This window comes from Myxine glutinosa, chromosome 4, assembly GCF_964187855.1.
Source record: "Myxine glutinosa chromosome 4, kmMyxGlut1.1, whole genome shotgun sequence".
NCBI lineage: Eukaryota > Metazoa > Chordata > Myxini > Myxiniformes > Myxinidae > Myxine > Myxine glutinosa.
Window position 1 is genome coordinate 191,697,277 of NC_136264.1, and position 20,474 is coordinate 191,717,750.

The window sequence follows — 20,474 nt, forward strand, 5'->3', positions numbered from 1 at the left end:
ACACATGGACACTACTCGGACTTCCAGGAAATAAGTCGGTATTTCAGAAAAGTGGATCTGGGGTGAATTAGTGGGGATAGAAAAGATCAAGGTTTTGGATGGGGGAAGATAAGAGATGGTGGTGAACAGCTGTTTTAAAGACCTGGAGGGTGGAGTTGGATTGAAGAGAGTGAGGGAGTTTGTTCCAGAGGCGGGAGAAAAGAGGAATTCACCCCAGATCCACTTTTTTGAAATACCGACTTCTTCCCTGGAAGTCCTAGCAGTGTCCATGTGTTTGATACGTCTCCCATCCCCCCTCCCCCCACCCTCCTTCTCATGCCTCCTCCCCCCAAGCCCTCTCCCTCCCACAGGTCTCCCGATGTCCCTGTTCTCTACTGTTGTACTTGTGTGCTTCCCTCTCTCTCCCCATCTTGTCTCCCGCTCCCTTTATTATATGTTTTATGTGTCCGTTTTTTTGTGTGATTAATGTTAGCTCTTACATGAGGCTCGATCTTGTATACGAAAAAAAAAACCCCAAGAAACCAGCTCATTTCAGCCAAAATCAAAATTCAACCCCATTCTCCCCTCAGCCCACTGAGCCCATCTTATCCAGGCAGATATTCCATTCAATTCAAACACACAAAGCCATTTCACTGAAAGAAATCGCGGCCAATCATGAAAATTATCTCCGGCCAGCCTGGACCATCCACGGACAGCCTATGGCCGGTAAATCTCACTTCGTCTCGCGCACAAAACGACTCCAGTCCCAAATCCATGGAATGTTAATGCGACACGGTGCTCTTACAGTGTACGCGGTATCAGCACGGGGATCTGTCGAGCTCAAAGATGTAAATTACAACCGAGCATTTACACTGGTAATGTACAGTGCTATCCGGCGCCAAGAGCTCGGCGCACACATCTTGACGTGTTACCCTCGATAATTTAGTGCCTTTGTTAAGCACTTGGAAGCCTGCGAGGGTAGCGATATGACTACAGCTACCTCGCGAATGCCCTTGGAGTAATTGCAGCCCATTTATAGCAACCCCACATGCTTCGGGAGCCGTCGGGCTGCACTAATGAAGCGTGAGAATAACGAAGCAAAGCTCAACCAATCCCAACGTCCTTCGGTCCTCATCCCTGCAATGGAGATTATTTAATTAATTCTACCTAAACACCACTCGCAAGACACAACCATTCATGTTGGCATCATCTAGTCCCGAAGACCTTGGGTGAATGTGAGTCAAAGTTTGCTTTTTATTTAATAATTACAGATAAAGGTAATATCAGTTTGCAATCATGTGGATATATATACATACACTACATGGCCAAAAGTATACGGACATCCCCTTCTAATTAGTGGATTCGACTGTTTCAGCCACACCTATTGCTGACAGGTATATATTAATCAAGCACACAGCCATGCAATCTCCATAGACAAACATTGGCAGAAGAGCGGGCTGTACTGAAGAGCTCAGTGACTTTCAACGTGGCACTGTTATAGGATGCCACCTTTCCAACAAGTCAGTTCGTCAAATTTCTGCCCTGCTAGCGCTGCCCCAGTCAACTGTAAGTGCTGTTATTGTGAAGTGGAAACATCTAGGAGCAACAACAGCTCAGCCGCAAAGTGGTAGGCCACACAAGCTCACAGAACGGGACGGCCGAATGCTGAAGGGCAAAGCGCGCAAAAATCGTCTGCCCTCCATTGCAACACTCACTACCGAGTTCCAAACTTCCTCTGGAAGCAAAGTCTGCACAACAACTGTTCGTCTGGAGCTTGATGAAATGGGTTTCCATGGCCGAGCAGCAGCACACAAGCCTAAGATCATCATGCGCAATGCCAAGCGTCGGCTGGAGTGGTGTAAAGCTCGACGTCATTGGACTCTGGAGCAGTGGAAACGCGTTCCCTGGAGTGATTAATCACGCTTCACCATCTGGCAGTCTGACAGACAAATCTGGGTTTGGCAGATGCTAGGAGAATGCTACCTGCCCAAATGCATAGTGCCAACTGTGAAGTTTGGAGGAGGAGGAATAATGGTCTGGGGCTGTTTTTCATTAGCTCCAGTGAAGGGAAATCTTAATGCTACAGCATACAATGACATTCCAGATGATTGTGTGCTTCCAACTTTGTGGCAACAGTTTCAGGAAGGCCCTTTCCTGTTTCAGAATGACAATGCCCCCGTGCACAAAGCGAGGTCCATAGAGAAATAATTTGTCGAGATCGGTGTGGAAGAACTTGACTGGCCTGCACAGAGCCGCGACCTCAACCCCATCGAACACCTTTGGGATGAATTGGAACGCCGACTGCGAGCCAGGCCTAATCGCCCAACATCAGTACCCGATCTCACTAATGCTCTTGTGGCTGAATGGAAGCAAATCCTCGCAGCAATGTTCCAACATCCAGTGGAAAGCCTTCCCAGAAGAGTGGAGGCTGTTATAGCAGCAAAGGGGGGACCAACTCCGTATTAATGCCCATGATTTTGGAATGAGATGTTCGATGAGCACATACGGGTGTGATGTTCGGGTGTCCACATACGTTTGGCCATGTCGTGTGTGTGTGTGTGTGTGTGTGTGTGTGTGTGTGTGTGTGTGTGTGTGTGTGTATGTATATATGTATGTATGTATGTGTATATATATATATATACAGTGGAACCTTGACTTACGAGTGCACCAACTTACGAGTTTTCCGAGATACGAGCCGTCGCTCGGGGCGGTTTATTGCTTTGAGATGCGAGCCGAGATCCGAGTTACGAGCTTACGCCACCCGCCACCAGGTGGGTTCCGGTCACGTGGTTATCTTGCCGTGCAAGTATCTCTGCCGTATATCGCTGCTGTTTTGTTTTCGCATTTTGGTTATTTTGGAGCTTACGCCACCCACCACCAGGTGGGTTCCGGTCACGTGGTTATCTTGCCGTGCAAGTATCTCTGCCGTATATCGCTGCTGTTTTGTTTTCGCATTTTGGTTATTTTGGAGCTTACGCGACCCCCCACCAGGTGGGTTCCGGTCACGTGGTTATCTTGCCGTGCAAGTATCTCTGCCGTATATCGCTGCTGTTTTGTTTTCGCATTTTGGTTATTTTGGAGCTTACGCCACCCCCCACCAGGTGGGTTCCGGTCACGTGGTTATCTTGCCGTGCAAGTACAGTATCTCTGCCGTATATCGCTGCTGTTTTGTTTTCGCATTTTGGTTATTTTGGAGCTTACGCCACCCCCCACCAGGTGGGTTCCGGTCACGTGGTTATCTTGCCGTGCAAGTACAGTATCTCTGCCGTATATCGCTGCTGTTTTGTTTTCGCATTTTGGTTATTTTGGAAAATTTCTTAGTTTTAACCATGGGTCCTAAGAAATTGAGTGCCAAGGGCAGTGCTGAGAAGAAGAAGAGGATGATGTGCTTGGCTATAAAACACGCAATCGTCGAACAACATGAGCGAGGTGTGCGTGTTGTCGACTTGGTGAGGCAGATGTGAAGGCAGCTGAAGATTTTATTATAACTTTTGCCGAACTGATAGAAGCCGAACGATACATCCCCCAGCAAATCTTCAACTGTGACGAGACAGGGCTCTTCTGGAAAAAGATGCCGAGGAGGACGTATATAACGGCAGAGGAGAAGAGCATGCCAGGCCACAACTTGTTCAGAGTGCCGGCGATAGCTCGCCTTCTCTTTGTGGAAGACACGGTGAGATCCTTAACATCCAACAACTAATGGGACGCAAACGGGGCGCCCAGTTTAGCGGTACACACATTGATGAATCACCCTGCCTGTGAAACACCGACATGACAGGTTATAGCTGGGTCGGGATTCAAACCCAGGCTGGACAGTTTAGAGTCAAGTGTGCGTACCTCCAGTCCAGGCCATCCTGCCAACTTGTATGCTGCATACAGGTGAAATATAAAGCGCGAGATATTTTTATATATACTGCATATTTAAAAAAAAATTGGTGTGGTTTTTGGCGGGCTGGAACGGATTAATAGCATTTCAATGCATTTTAATGGGGAAATTTGATTTGAGAAACGAGCAAATTGAGTTACGAGCTCGGTCACAGAACGAATTAAACTCGTAAGTCAAGGTTCCACTGTATATATATATATATATATATATATATATATATATTGTTGCGGATATGAGGATTGCATTTTTTTGATTGTGTGTATTGTATTGTGGTAAATTGTTGTGTAACATTGGTTGGATATGGCCCCTCCTGCCTCCAGAGTTGTGTAAAGGTAAAAAGGGCGTCCCGGTAGTTAATTCCATGAAACACCACATTGAAGGACACTATAATACCCTTGTTCAGTAGTTTATATCCTTATTATGTGTTTTAGGGTAAGGCCTTGTCTTCCATTAACATGACACTCCATTGTACCAAGTGAGAGATAGATTCCCTTCATTCCCATTCCCAAAAACCTCCATTTCCCCGTTCGTAATGGCCAAGCCTCAAATTGGCAATTACATCCCCTCCAATTGCCGCCATTGACCACGAGGCAGGGTTGGGGTAGAAAGGCGGATCCCCACCTCATCATAGAGGGGAGGAGTGAGTCAGCCCCACTCAACCAACCACGAACAAGGGGTTGGACTTGGAGAGGGTGTGGAGAGAAACATCGAGGAGGTTCGCAAAGGTTGAGGGGCGGGGCCTATATAACCCGCCGCGGGACGTTCCCCAGAGAGTGGCAAAAAGGTCCAAGGCTGAGCTGAGCTGCGTGATGGTGCAAAGCAGATGAGCTGAGAAGGGAGATGAGCTTTTATGAGATGAGCTATGACAAGAGCTGAGTTGTGAGGTCCAAAAGCAGAGATCATCCAGGGAAGCACAAAGCCTGCTATTCGTCACCTTGCTCGCCAGAAGCAGCGTCTACAGCAGCAACAACACTCGACAGCCGTTTGGGGCCTGGACGGCAGTTTTGAGCAGGGCCGCTAAGGGATGGCGGCTGCTGAACGCGCCGATCGTGCTACCAGCTCCGGACCTTCCTCTCCTTTCCAGCCATTCCTGCCTGCAAGTTCCCCATTCGTGTACGTGAGTTTGTTCTGTTCGTTCTGTCCTGGGTAGTCAATTAAGTCTGTATAAGCTAGTATTTTCCCTGTGTCTCTAAAAGCTTCTGTATATTATTTTAGTATCTTTCCTTCTCCTTGGTTATTTTGAGCCTGTAAATAGTAAATAAATTTAGTAGTATTTTCAACCTTTGTTTCGTCTTCTTATTCCTTTTCTTCACATCCGTCGTCTTTGTCTTTTCCCTGATTGAATAGCTGTGGCGCGATACGGCCAACGTCTGGGTGAATCGGGTGAGTCGGGAAAAAAACTGTTAGGTCGCGGTGCCTTCGCTCGGCAAACAACATCCTTAACAGCGGGCCGTAACAATATATATATATTGTTGTGGATTTGAGAATTGTGTTGTGGTTTTTTTATTATCGTTGTAATGAAGCTTGTGTAAATATCACCCTCCATGTTGTGTGTAAAGGTCAAAGGGCGTCCCTTAGTTAGGTCATATACAATCACGTAGCAAATCATAGATCTCCCTGTTCAGTAGTTATCTCCTTATTATGTGTATTAGTTAAAGGGTGTGCCTTCCATTAGTTGACACTCCATTGCACCGAATCAAATAAGATTAGCTCCCCTTCCATAATTACATTTCCCAGCCAAACTCTCCCTCTCGGGGTAAAGCAGCGTCACAAGCGTGGGGTGCGCGCCCTCTCATTTCGCTGCTATGCTGAATATGTGCTCCGTGCTCTGTTTGAACAGGAGGGGCGGGGTCGCCGGGAAGAGGCAAGCCCAGGGCGCGCCACGAAGGGCGGGGCTGTTAATCCCCATGCCCAAATAAGGAAACAAGCCCGTGGCTAGCCACGAGGGGCGCGCCGTTTGGCGCCATGCCCAAATAAGGAGACAAGCCCGTGGGATTGCCATATAAGGTCACGAAACAGAGCACGGGGGAGGGCGGTACCAAAACCGACAAGGGCGTGTCACACCCGCGCTGAAGGGATGAGACAAGCGTGCGACGATCGCGCAAAAGAGAGAGCAAGAGATACAAAGAAGGTGGTGCCAAAGGAGGATTGGAAAGAGAGATACGCGTCAGACAATTGAGAGAGGACCGGAGCAGATGACAAAAGAGCCCGAGGCGTGTTGAGGAAGGACGAGATACGTGTGCTGCCGCCGCCCTGCTTGCTCCTAGCCCGGAGAGGACCTGCTTGCTGTGCGCCCTGCTCAACCTTCCAGGCTTTGTGGCCCACTTGAACCTTCTGATCCCTCCAGCCAATCCACTCTGCAATTTCCCCATTCGTGTACGTGAGTTTGTTCTGTGTGTCTTGTCCCTGGGTATAAGTTAAGACTGCATCGATAAGCTAACAATTGCACTGTGTCTTCTGCTCCTTCCACTTCCCTGCATATTACCTTGATTGCTCTCTTTTCTTTGGGTGTGTAAATAATTAATAAATATCTGTTCTTCTGTAACTTTGTCTTCTTCTTCTCATCCGGTCGCTTTAGAGGTTTCCACATTGAGTATACGTGGCGCGATTCGGCCGACGCATATGAATCGGGTTTAGCCCCTATGATAAACGACTCACGCCGCAGTTCGCTTCGCTTGGCGCAACCAATCCATTACGCAGCTGCCGTGAGCGGGGGGGTGTTTCCTTGTGTACCGGGAGGCGCTGGTATTTAGGTCATAGGACGGTTGGGCCTAATACCCTACCCAGCACTGACCGGGCATGACGTCATACCCTCAGGATCACGTCGGTCAGTCATAAACCAGGGGATTAATCCCCCCTTCTTAAGGGGAAGAAGGCCGACGTTGGATTCCGTAACAATATATATATATATATATATATATATATATATATATATATATATATATATATATATATATATATATGTATATATATATGTATGTATGTATGTATGTATGTATGTATATACATATATATATATATATATATATATATATATATATATATATATATATATATATATTGTTACTGATCGCGGTTTAGGATGTTGTTTGCCGAGCGAAGGCTCCGCGACCGAACAGTTGTTCCCCGACTCACCCGATTCACCCCGAACTTTGGCCGTATCGCACCGCAGCTGCCCAATCTGGAAAAGACTAAAACGACGAATGCAAAGAGGAAAAGGAATAAGACGAGAAGACGGACAGAAGAGTAATTGGATTTATTATACACACAAGCAAAAAGAAAGCAGTCACGTTTATTTACAACACATAAGACGCAGGTGACACAGTGCAAATACTAGCTTATACAGACTTAATTAAATACCCAGGGACAAGACACACAGAACAAACTCACGTACACAAGAAGGGTGGAAAGGCAGGAGGTGGATGGCTGGAGGGAGAGGAAGGTCCAAGGGGGTCCTGCAGCACGATCGGTGCGTTTAGCAGCCGCCGTTCCTTCGCGGCCCTGCTCAAAACCGCCGTCCAGGCCCCAAGCGGCTGTTGGGTGTTGTTGCTGCTGTGGCCGCCGCTTGCTTTGCCAGGACTCGTCTGACTCGTCTGGTCCAAACCCTCCACTCAACAACACTCTTGCACGTCTCCCTGTCCAACCACTCTTTCTCTCTTGGTCCAACCACTCCTTCTCTTTCTTGGTCCAACCACTCTTTCTCTCTCTTGGTCCACTCACTCCTCACCACCAACTCCTCAACGCCACTTGCGCGCGCGCCTTTATAGCGCCTCCGGCGATCAAGCCGCCGGCCTTCAGGACACGCCCATCGGTGTGCTCACCTCGGCCCTGGTTGGTCACGCGACCCTCTGGCTCCGCCCTTGATGACGACGGGCGGGCACGCCCCTCTTCCCCGACCCGAGCACATGTTCAATGGTGGTTTTGGAGGGGATGTAATTGGCAATCGAGGCTTGGCAATGACAAAAGGGGATGTGAAAGGAAATGGAGATTTTGGGGATGGGAATGAAAGGGGATCTATTCTCTTTCACTGGTGCAATGGAGTACTTCAATTAATGGGAGACACAGCCTTACCCTAAAACACAGAATAAGATATAACTATCGAACAGGGGTATTCTATTATTGGCTGACGTGTATGCTTGTGGACTAATTATGGGATGCCCTTTCACCTTTACACAGCTCCGGAGGCAGGGGGCGCAGAATAAACAATAATAATAATTCACACAATCAAAAAAATATACAGTCCTCATATCCGCAACACTGCACCCTCCTCCTCTTAGGCACGTCCCGGGCCTACAACTTTTATTTAGTGTGACACGTAGGTGTAGTTCCCTCTACTTTTAACCTGACCCTGAGTGCGACAGTTTTAAAACATAAATAAATGTGTCCCGCTGCTCCATTGCACCCTGCCTAACAGACTTACGCCCACAGTTAACCGAATTGCGGAATGGTCTTCAAACTACACACTGATGACGGTGGGAAGCATTATTTACAATGACGCTATTTTTATTTACAAAACTAACCCAGGACCTGTGATTGTTCTTTCTGGGGGGGAGACAGTCTGCTCTGCATCAATGCACCATTAAAGCACCCAAAAACGCACCAATACACACCCAAGCACCAATCGGTGCAGTCACCATTGTTCATCAATGTTCAATCAAAATAAAATCAACAACCCCTAACCCTGCAGGTGGTCTCTTGCTCTTCGGCTCCCTCTGCTGGTTATTATTATTGTCTTCCAGTTGTTGTCATTCTTTCATCTTCTTACTGGCGGCCTATTTGCAATAAAGTGTGCCCAATGTGTCCTTTTTATTTTCTTTTATTTATGGCCCACAGGGCCGACTACGTGTGCTTCACCTGTGTGGCATCGGTGCCCTGTGGCCAAGGTCCGCCAGCAAGATTTCGGGCCCTCATGGCCGGTTCCAGCAGAGGGGCCATGCCCCAACCCATGGGGTCCATAGGTGGTGCTCGGCCACAGACATGTGGTGCATCGATGCAGACAGCTGGTTCTGGGAATTTCGGGCGCACAATGGCCGACCCACGCACGCTCCCCTCGGCGCCCAATGGCGCACAGGTCATGTGGGAGACAAAAGAGACAATTGAGCGAGGGGTAAGGTCACAAGGGTACACATCAATAAGGCAATGCAAGGCGAAATGCGTACGGAGGGCGAAGTGAGAAAGCTCGTCCCTACCGTACGTCACCCCCCTGTCACCTACACTACCCTTGCCCTTACCCCATATTTACAAAATCTACCCATTTACAAATTCGTCACTACTGTCACGTCTTCCCCATATTTCTCCTATACCAAATTCGTCTCCACCATCCCTCTACTTCAAAATTTGCCATCACCAAATTCATCATCAATCCTCATAAGGAGGAAGAGATGGAACATCAAAGCACAATGTCACACCCACGTCATGATGCGTCTCACAATCCAAACATTTGCATCATAAAAAATAATCAAAACATGGCATGGTGTGGAGTACCTGTCACCTCAGGTGAGTGGATGCAGATGGTGCGAGGAGACTTCATCCTAACTACTTTCTAAATGACATTAACACACTTTACACTACCCGGGGTCTTTCCCCGCCAATCCATTGGCCAACTTACACTATGGGTTCTAAAAACCAATTCCCATTGACCAAACTGTGGTGCTTCTCAATTTGGGGTCTCACTCCCCCGATTCATCTCCCGGTGCCCTTGCACAATTTCTGGGCTGTGACGTGTAGCTCTCCCAGCAGGTCTACCCACCTGCACACCTCCACCACTGTAGTTGCCACCCGAGCTTACCTAGCTCCTCACCCTAACCTAACTAACTGGGGAAGACCCCTCCTGGTTCTGTCACCCCTTAGTGCCCTCTGGCACTGGGCTACCCGGGTCCGTCCTCCGGATCCTCGGGCCCCATCCACAACAACTACCGGCTCCCAGAGCCCACCTGCGGCCTCACCTGGCCGACATCCTCACAGTGGTGGAGTGCCCAAACCAACTACACACACTAACAGGCTACACGCCCAGCCATTTCCACAACACTAATGCACCCATCCAAAGACCATTCTTTCACACGCACCACAGATGCCAATATCCAACCACAATTTACCTGTACCCTCTACCTAACACTTACACTACCCGTCCCGGGTATCCGTGATGGGGGTCCACTCTTCCCCCATTCACACCTTCGCACCATCCACTCCACTCCACAATTTCCACCATACTCACTCCACGACCATCCATTCCAATACTCCAGATATTCCACACTACCATTTATTCCACACAGCCACATACACCTGTTGTTGCACACCTGTGCAATCACCTGGTGCCACCTGCACCCTCCTCCTCTTCCTGGACCATTTGGTCAACACAACACGCAATCACCACTACTCCCTCATACACTGCTCCACACACCTGTTCAGTTGCACACCTGTGCAATCACACCTGTTCAATCCACACACACACGGCATCATCTCATCTAACTACTCCCCCCTGAAACTTGCGCTTCCCAGTCGCCCCTTTAAACTATTGCGCTCCCACGTCATTATCATCCATACTAATCTACCTGCGTCCCCACTACAGGTATCAGTCACTAACTAACCTTAACGTTACCTAATGTCATCTTCTAGGGCCCTACACACAATATCCTAACCCACCCGAGCTAGTTTTCACTGCCATACACCCCATAACTAGTGCTCCTTTGCCCCCCTCGTTTGTGAGGGATGACAGAGTTGCCATCCCACCACATCGGGCATCTCCCACTACCAATTTTGCACATCAAATTTCAACAAATCAAAAATTTGCCAATCACTACCCATCATCTGCCAATCATTACTGCCAATCCTTTGCCAATCATCAATTTTTGTTTTTTCTAATTTCGGGGCCAAAACACTATCCTCATCACCCGTCTACTTACTAATGCCTCTCGGTGCGCCAATTCACGTCTACAGCCCGGCTTCGTACAGCCGAGCAATGAACGCGGGTTGTTTTGTGCCAGCGGCTGGATACGTCCCGCATTCGGGGCAGGGACGGGGGCTTACCCGGCCCGAGACCCCACGCACCACCTTGGCGTGGAGCCATCCAATGTCCCGATCTCGACCTGCCGGCACGTCTCAACAAAAAGTGGTCGCCATGACGACCCTTCCTATTGGGCTGCCCGCTCCGCCTAGTGGAGCACGGACGCGGCCGTTCAAAGCGAGGCCCAGCGTGGATCTCGTACGGCGGTCCTTTCGAACCCGCCGTGGCTCGGATCCCCGCTGGTTCTCGCGGCACGCGAAGCCCGGCACGCACCGAGGGCCCGATTCGGCTATAAGTCGCTCTAACCGCTAACCCGGTTACCGTCGATGCCTCACCTGGATGCTTACACGCATACGCTACCCCTTTCTTGCTCATACCTCCAGCTGTTCCCATGCTCCTCGTACCTTTCCTTACACACCTCGGTACACTCATTCCGCCCACAGACTTGGTCACACACCTGACCACCGAACACCTTGGCACACATTCATCGCTCGCACACCTCACCAACACACCTCTTCGCGCCCCCTCCTCGGTCACCTCCTCTGTGACAATCACAGGTGTGCTTTCACTCGCACACCCAACCACGTGCCTCACGACCAAGTCAAGTGTGCATTCCCACACACGCTCTACCATTCCAGGTGTGCATCCTTCCATTCCAGGTGTACATCCTCGCTCACCTGTCACAACCAACTCACGCTCCGTGTCACTCTCACTACTCTCACCTCCATTCTTGACAGCGCACTCACCCTTACTCTCGACAGCGCACTCTTTCCCCATGCACCTGTCCGTTACACACCTTTCTCGCGCACACTCTTGCGCACACTCTCCCGTTACATCCTCTGTAACACTCACCACAGGCGTGCATTCTCCCTTACTCTTGACAGCATGCGCTTTCCCCATGCACCCGTCCGTTACACACCTTTCTCGCGCACACTTTTTCGTTACTTCCTCCGTAACACTCACCACACCGCGCTTCCATGTGCTCCCTCGCACACGCGCTACTACCGACTCACTCTCGACAGCACACTCACTGGTCGGCGCGCACTTTTTCCTCACACACCCCATGGTCGGACATTCTCGCACACCTCTTTTTTCACACACCAGACCTGTCGCACACTTCACCAACGGCCTTTCACGAACACCCGGATCCAAACCAATCCCCAAGCCGACTGAAGCTTTCCTCACATCATGTACATTTCCGATTATATCGCCACTCACCTTGGCACCTCGTCTCCGCACCTCTTTTGCCACCTGCAAACTCTTTATTTGGTTAGTGAGCAGCACATCATGAGTTGAGCACCGACCTTGTACCAATTCCATTACCTCCTCCTTTATTTCTCTCTTAGTTTCTGTCCGTCTCTTCTTAATTTCACTCACCTCTTCTTCCACTTCCTCTAATTTTTGCTTCACCTCTTTTATTTCCCGGTGCGTCTCCTCAAGTTCGTCCTCTAAGGCTACCGTGACCGTCTCTATGTGCATCCTCACCTGCCGGTCCTTTGTCTCCATTATCTCTGTCACCTCGTCCACCCTCATTGTCAGTCCCTCACGTACCATCTGACATTGCCTCTGTGTCGCTATTAATTCGTTTTTAATTTCTTTTTATGTCGCCTTTAACCCTCCGAGTACTGCAGTGTTCCTTTGAACCTGCTCCACTAACTCCGTTTGTCCCTCTGTCAGCTGTTCCACCTCCTCCGTCAGATCTTCTATTCCCCCTTGTAACTTTGCCGTCCCATCTCTCACCTCTTTCTCCATACGCTTCTCACCTCGCTTTACCTCCTCGCGTAGCCCCGAGACCTCCTCACTCACACCTCATCGTATCCCCTCTTTCATCTCCTCCATCTCTTTTGTAGATGCCACCCTCATCTGTCCCAATTCATCCCTCTGAGCATCCAATTTGGTTTCTACCCCGATTTTTACCTCCTCTATCTGCTCTCCCATTTGTTTAATTTCTCGGGCGGATTGCTCCCCTATCTCCCGCAATTTGCCTTCCATCCTATTTTCTAGCCCCATTAACCCATTTTTCATCCCCTCTATCTGATTGTCTAACCCCTCAAATTTCTTGTCTAATTCCCCGATTTGATTTCCTAGTCGCTCCCCCATTCTGTTTTCCATTTTCTCACTATCAGCCCTCAATTCGTCCCTCATTACCCCCATACTGTTTTTCAAACCTCCAATTTGGTCTCCCATACTCATCTGTACAGCTGCCTGTAGCTGCGCAATGAGGGCCTGCATGTCAATCGGCTGCATGTTAAAGCCCGCTGATACAGCGGGCTCGGCTACCGCGCGCACGTGCGAGGCGCCTTTTTGCGCGCCTGAAACCTCGTGCGCGAGAGCGCCATTTTGTGCGCCTGATACCCCCTCAACCACATTGCCAATGTTCTCCTCCTCTCTTTCATCCACATACATTTCCCTGAGGTCCTGGGTCGATTCTACCCCGTCTATCTCTCCCACCGGCATCCCGTCGCCTTGACCAGCCATGGCGCGATTTCAAAATTCGGGTTTTGTGAAACAAAAGTAATTTCGGTACTTTGTAATTTTGAGCGCGTTAAGCGCGCTTCGGGTCCAATCTCACTTCCCGACACCAATTGTTACTGATCGCGGTTTAGGATGTTGTTTGCCGAGCGAAGGCTCCGCGACCGAACAGTTGTTCCCCGACTCACCCGATTCACCCCGAACTTTGGCCGTATCGCACCGCAGCTGCCCAATCTGGAAAAGACTAAAACGACGAATGCAAAGAGGAAAAGGAATAAGACGAGAAGACGGACAGAAGAGTAATTGGATTTATTATACACACAAGCAAAAAGAAAGCAGTCACGTTTATTTACAACACATAAGACGCAGGTGACACAGTGCAAATACTAGCTTATACAGACTTAATTAAATACCCAGGGACAAGACACACAGAACAAACTCACGTACACAAGAAGGGTGGAAAGGCAGGAGGTGGATGGCTGGAGGGAGAGGAAGGTCCAAGGGGGTCCTGCAGCACGATCGGCGCGTTTAGCAGCCGCCGTTCCTTCGCGGCCCTGCTCAAAACCGCCGTCCAGGCCCCAAGCGGCTGTTGGGTGTTGTTGCTGCTGTGGCCGCCGCTTGCTTTGCCAGGACTCGTCTGACTCGTCTGGTCCAAACCCTCCACTCAACAACACTCTTGCACGTCTCCCTGTCCAACCACTCTTTCTCTCTTGGTCCAACCACTCTTTCTCTTTCTTGGTCCAACCACTCTTTCTCTCTCTTGGTCCACTCACTCCTCACCACCGACTCCTCAACGCCACTTGCGCGCGCGCCTTTATAGCGCCTCCGGCGATCAAGCCGCCGGCCTTCAGGACACGCCCATCGGTGTGCTCACCTCGGCCCTGGTTGGTCACGCGACCCTCTGGCTCCGCCCTTGATGACGACGGGCGGGCACGCCCCTCTTCCCCGACCCGAGCACATGTTCAATGGTGGTTTTGGAGGGGATGTAATTGGCAATCGAGGCTTGGCAATGACGAAAAGGGATGTGAAGGAAATGGAGATTTTGGGGATGGGAATGAAAGGGGATCTATTCTCTTTCACTGGTGCAATGGAGTACTTCAATTAATGGGAGACACAGCCTTACCCTAAAACACAGAATAAGTTATAACTATCGAACAGGGGTATTCTATTATTGGCTGACGTGTATGCTTGTGGACTAATTATGGGATGCCCTTTCACCTTTACACAGCTCCGGAGGCAGGGGGCGCAGAATAAACAATAATAATAATTCACACAATCAAAAAAATATACAGTCCTCATATCCGCAACAATATATATACACACATATATATATATATATATATATATGTATATATATATATATATATATATATATATATATATATATATATATATATATATATTATATATATATATATATATATATATATATTATATATATATATATATATATATATATAATTATATATATAATTATATATATATATATATATATAATTATATATATAATTATATATATAATTATATATATAATTATATATATAATATATATATATATATATATATAAATATATATAATTATATATATAATTATATATATAATAATATATATAATTATAGATATAATTATATATATATATATATATATATCTATCTATAATTCCAGTAATCTCTGTACGTTTGTACGTCTGTACGTCTGTACGTTTGTCTGTGACCGCTGTTTCTCGACAACTACCGGTCCGATATACTTGAAACTTGCCAGGTATATTGCTGGGGACCCGAGGATGTGCCTTTTCAAGGTTTGAAATTAATCGGACAAGTACTTACCGAGCTATGGCGATTTAGCCGTTCGCCGTTCGCTTTGCCGTTGCGAATGGACCAAACCATTCATGTAAATAGAGGGGGGGGGGGGGTTCTGTGGTCGTTCGCTTTGGCTTTGCGAATGGACCAAACCATTCATGTAAATAGAGGGGGGGGTTCTGTGGTCGTTCGCTTTGGCTTTGCGAATGGACCAAACCATTCATGTAAATAGAGGGGGGGGGGGGGTTCTGTGGTCGTTGCGAATGGACCAAACCATTGTTTTTTTTTTGCAGTTTTTTTTTTTTTTTGCAGTTTTTTTTTTTTTGCAAGGAACGGGCACCCACGTACGGGCACGTCCTCGCTTATATATAGTACGGGCATGCCCTAGTATATATATATATATATATATATATACATATATATATATATATATACTACTGTGTTCAAAAAGTATCCGAACTTTATTTTTCGTGCGTAAAAAAAAAGAAGCTAGGGAGGCGTTGATTGGTTTTATGTAGGCGATCGATCGATTTTATGTAGGTTTTATGTAGGCGATGTAGGCGTTTTATGTAGGCGGTTTTATGTAGGCAATCGATTTTACGTAGGTTTTATGTAGGTGCACGTATGTAGGCGATCCTAATGCGCACGGGTGAATTTTTTCCCACCTGCAGAAGCTGTCATTCGACGGCAGACCGCCGATGAGTGAGGACATGTAAGTGAGCGCCGTCGGATTTTCGTTTTTGACAAAATGACGGAAAAACTTGAACAACGCTACTGCATCAAATTTTGTGTAAAGATTGGCGATTCCCAAGTGGAAACGATCCGCAAGATTCAACACCGTTCATTCCATTATGAAGGAGGATTTGGGCTTCAGGAGAATCTCAGCGAAGTTCGTACCAAAGCTACTAACGATTGAGCAGAAGCAACTCCGTTTGGAGATCGCACAGGACATGCTGGAGACTGTGAACAGCGATCCCAGCTTCCTCAACACAGTGATCACTGGCGATGAGTCCTGGGTCTATGGGTACGACCCAGAAACCAAGTTGCAGTTTTGATGCAAGTTTGATGAAACACAAAATTTGATGCAGTAGCGTTGTTCAAGTTTTTCCGTCATTTTGTCAAAAACGAAAATCCGACGGCGCTCACTTACATGTCCTCACTCATCGGCGGTCTGCCATCGAATGACAGCTTCTGCAGGTGGGAAAAAATTCACGCGTGCGCATTAGGATCGCCTACATACGTGCACCAATCAACGCCTCCCTAGCTTCTTCTTTTTTACGCACGAAAAATAAAGGTCGGATACTTTTTGAACACACTACGTTTACAGACTTGGCATTTAATATGGAATATTTTTTTGTGGGGGTGAACTTACTTTTCAAGATGACTTAGAACCAAAGGTTCATTGGAATTATGTTGAAATTATTCTAGATTTTGTTAATGTGACCTTTAAGAGAAACAAAAACCACATTTGACATTTCGAAGCAAATAAATTGATCCTTGAAAGTGATGTAAACTGATATCGAACTCAATTCACGGACAGTACTGTGTTAAACTTCTGTGCGTTTTCCAGAAGTATCTCTTTATTTTGCACATTGGCCCAAATTTTTTTTAACAAAAACAAAAGTTAAATTACGACTGGGATTACGGACAGTAAAATTACAGTTCAGTACTTTGTGTAACCCCCATGAGCATTCAGGAGAGCACGTACACGTTAAGGCATGCTGTTCACGAGATTTGCCAAGGTTTGGACAGGAATCACGTGCCATGCAGTTACAATAGCCTGCTGCAATTCACGCACAGAGGCAGGCTGCTGGTCCAAGTTGTCGATTTGACGCGTTAATTCTGCCCACAAATTCTCTATCGGATTCATATCCGGGGACATGGCAGGCCACTCCATATGCTCCACACCACGATCAGCAAGAAAGTGTTGGATCATGCGAGCACGATGCGGCCGTGCATTGTCATCTTGGAAGACAAAGTTTCCTCGAAAGGCTGCACGAACAAATGGAAGCAATGTTTCTTCCAGAATGGCCCTGTGCTTGAACTGGTTCAGGTTTCCATTCAGAACAACCAGGTCAGTTTTGCCCCCTGCACGAAAAGCAGCCCAAACGGTCACCCCACCACCTCCAGCTTAGACTCTTGGCACTATACAATCTTCGTTGTAGGCTTCATGCACTTGTCTGTTTACTCGGACGCGGCCATCTTGACGATAGACCAGAAATCTAGACTCGTCACTGAAGATCACGTGATTCCAGTGTCCTGGCTGCCATTGACGGTGCTCTCTGGCCTACTGCAATCGGCGCTGGCGGTGTTGTCTGGTCAGGCGTGGCTTTCTCAGGGGACGCCTGGCACGATAGCCTGCTTGAACCAGTCGTTGGTTGACTAGCCTTCTGGATACAGGCACATTTGTCAGTTGCTGCCACTCAGCCCTAAGCCGATTAGCTGACTTGGTACGGCCATTGCGGACTAACCGGTGCAGCTGGCGATCATCCCTCCTTGTGGTTCGGCGGGGACGTCCTGGCCTCGGTATTGGAGTAGGGACACCCCTCTGAGCATTTCGCTTCAGGATCTTTGACACCTAACCTTGAGTGATGCCATACTGCCAAGCAATAGCACGCTGTTTCATGCCGGAATTTCATAAAGCCACCACTAAATGACAAACAGCATTGTCGAGTTGACGGACCATCACCAGGGGAAGCGGCAATAACTTTTGTAGACGTGCAACAGTTGTTTTCCACTAATACAGAACGCAACAACCCTTATATACCCGATTGTGAAGCCAATCGTCAAACGTACCTGTCCGTACATTTTGTCACGCCACCTGTGATATAATCCTGTTATTGACTTCTTGCTGTGACAGACAATCAGTGACATGGTTCTTTTAACAAATAAATCACCGAAGCGTAAAAGGAACTCACCAGATTGATATACCGAGTTCAGAAAGTAAACCCAAGTCAAGAAAAAAAAAAATATTCCATATTAAATGCCAAGTCTGTATGTATGTATGTATATATATATATATATATATATATATATATATATATATATATATATATATATATATATATATATATATATATATATATATATATATATATATATTATACATAGTCGAGGCTCATGGAAGAGCTAGTACACTGAATGGATCAAGACATAACAGACAAAAACAGGACGCAAAACAAGCATGCATGGGGTGGACAAGTTGGACACAAGGATTTCTCATTTTCAAGATGGACTCAGAAGGAATTTCTTTTCTCGAATAGCGCACCTTTTGGACACTGTTACGTGCTCCTCCCCGACCCCCTGGTCACGGTGTACCTCGGAGCCCCGAGTGGAGTCACGGCAGAAAACTGTGTTATTCTGTATGTCAAAGATCAATGGTGAAGCCACACCAATTGTTACCAACAAGCAAATATTGTATTAAGATCACACAAGAACAACAGTACAACAATAATAGTATTCAAAAGTACAATAAATATATCCTATGATGGTACCATCAGTTTCGTAATATATAACTCACTGTGCTCCAAGTGAGTGAAACAAGAACATTCCCAATGTCTCTTTCCCGGCTTCAAGCCAAAGTCGATCCGCTCCAGCGATCGTCAGAACGATGTCCAATCGAGACCAGAATCCCATTCGGATGACAATCACAGTCACGTGGCCGAAGCTGTACAAAGGCGCCCTCAAGGCGACTGGGAAATCCAAAGGCACCCTCCAGGCGACTGGGAAATCACACCCTCAGGTATGGACGGTTCACGGCTCACAGTCAGCAAACCTCAGAGTTACCTTCAAAATCCGCGTTGCACACACACACTCCAGATAAACGTCTGAAAGCGGTGAAAACGACTGAAGCGAAGCAAAGAAAAACCTTGCGCGACGCGCAAAGGCTGAAGCTAAGCAAAGAAACCTTGCTCAACGCGCAAAGTGCGCGAGTCAAAATGGCCGACGGCCCGTACTCGAGACATAACCGCACGACGACGATGACGATGATTCTCTTCAGAATCCACCGCAAAACCTGACACGCAGGTTGATCTGTCACAGTGATAACAATTCTGTCGCAGGAATCCCTTTCCCGGGAAACCCAAAGGTTCGCTAGTGACCTCCGTTCGCTAGCGTTGGCTCAAAACCTCAACGCCGCTCGGCTTCTTCTTGTCCGACTCACTCGCTCCGCCTTCTTTTTTTCTTCTCTCCCTCTTCTTCGTCGTCCGGTTCCGGTTTCATTTAAAACATTAACTTTTATCTTTTGAAAATTAAACCACACGAAACCCTTAAACGACAACAATAATAATACATGGAATCAAAAATGTTTACGGTGGATGAAAACCACAACAACGGAAGTGACGAATCCGTAACAACACCCTGGCCAATTTCCCTTTACTGGACGCTAGGAAATCGAGAGGAAGAGAACTTCGAAGTGCGAAGTTCCCCACCTTGGCAATAACAATTTCAGAGCCCCCATGTCACTCTGCGAAAGGCAATCGCCAAACAGCAGATCACACCAGATAAAACGAAATGGGAACGTGCCAATAAAAGTGACTATAATATCTCATGTCAGGCTTTTTATGTATCAATATCTAAAAATGTTTTTTTACGTTGACTTTGTGAAATATTTCTTCTCGCTGTCGTCACCTCACAGTTTTAACCCGATCCATCGTGCCGCCTGGAAATGAAGCAACATCCACGGTGCAATGTGTAGGAAGAGCGCGGACTGAACGGAAGATGCACAAAATATGGCACCGCGGTGGTGCAATTATCACAGCCGCCTTCATAATCACACGATATGATCAAGGGTGTGTTTTGTTTCGTTTATTTCTTTTTTATTTTGTCTAAAAATTACCACGCAATGGAAATCCATCTCTCACAAGAAAATTAATGGCTTTGCCCTATGCTTTGAATGTCAGACAAAGCATCTGCTGCTCAAAGTCCAGTGTCAGAAGAATTGTACAATTTTTTTCCCCTCTAAAGATTTCCACAAATAGTACCGGTACCATTAACTTGCTGTCTACGAGATGTACAGCCTATCGCCTAACTCGACACACAACAACCGATGACTTGCTGCCACAAGCACCTCTCAACATAATATACTCGTATAACCCTGAGATAGAACAGGTCATGCTAAATTTGGACAATCATTGAATCGAAGATAGTCCGGTGGTTTATTGGCAAAGGGGTTGCCATATTTTTTTACCCTCCCGTTGCACACGATAACAATGAGAAGACTTGCAAGGCTAGGTTCTTCGGAGCTAACGGGATGGCCGAGAGGTATGCCCGCTCGCCTCCAAGCAGTCTAGGCTGGTTTTGAATCCCGACCCAGCAATAAACTGTCATCTTGGT

The 20,474-nt window shown here is 47.3% G+C and overlaps 1 protein-coding gene across 1 annotated transcript in view; it reads right to left on the minus strand.

Annotated features, from left to right (window-relative positions):
• Positions 1-20,474, minus strand: part of CADPS (calcium dependent secretion activator) — a 434,176-nt gene that overhangs the window by 333,895 nt on the left and 79,807 nt on the right. The gene's annotated exons all lie outside the window — the stretch shown is intronic.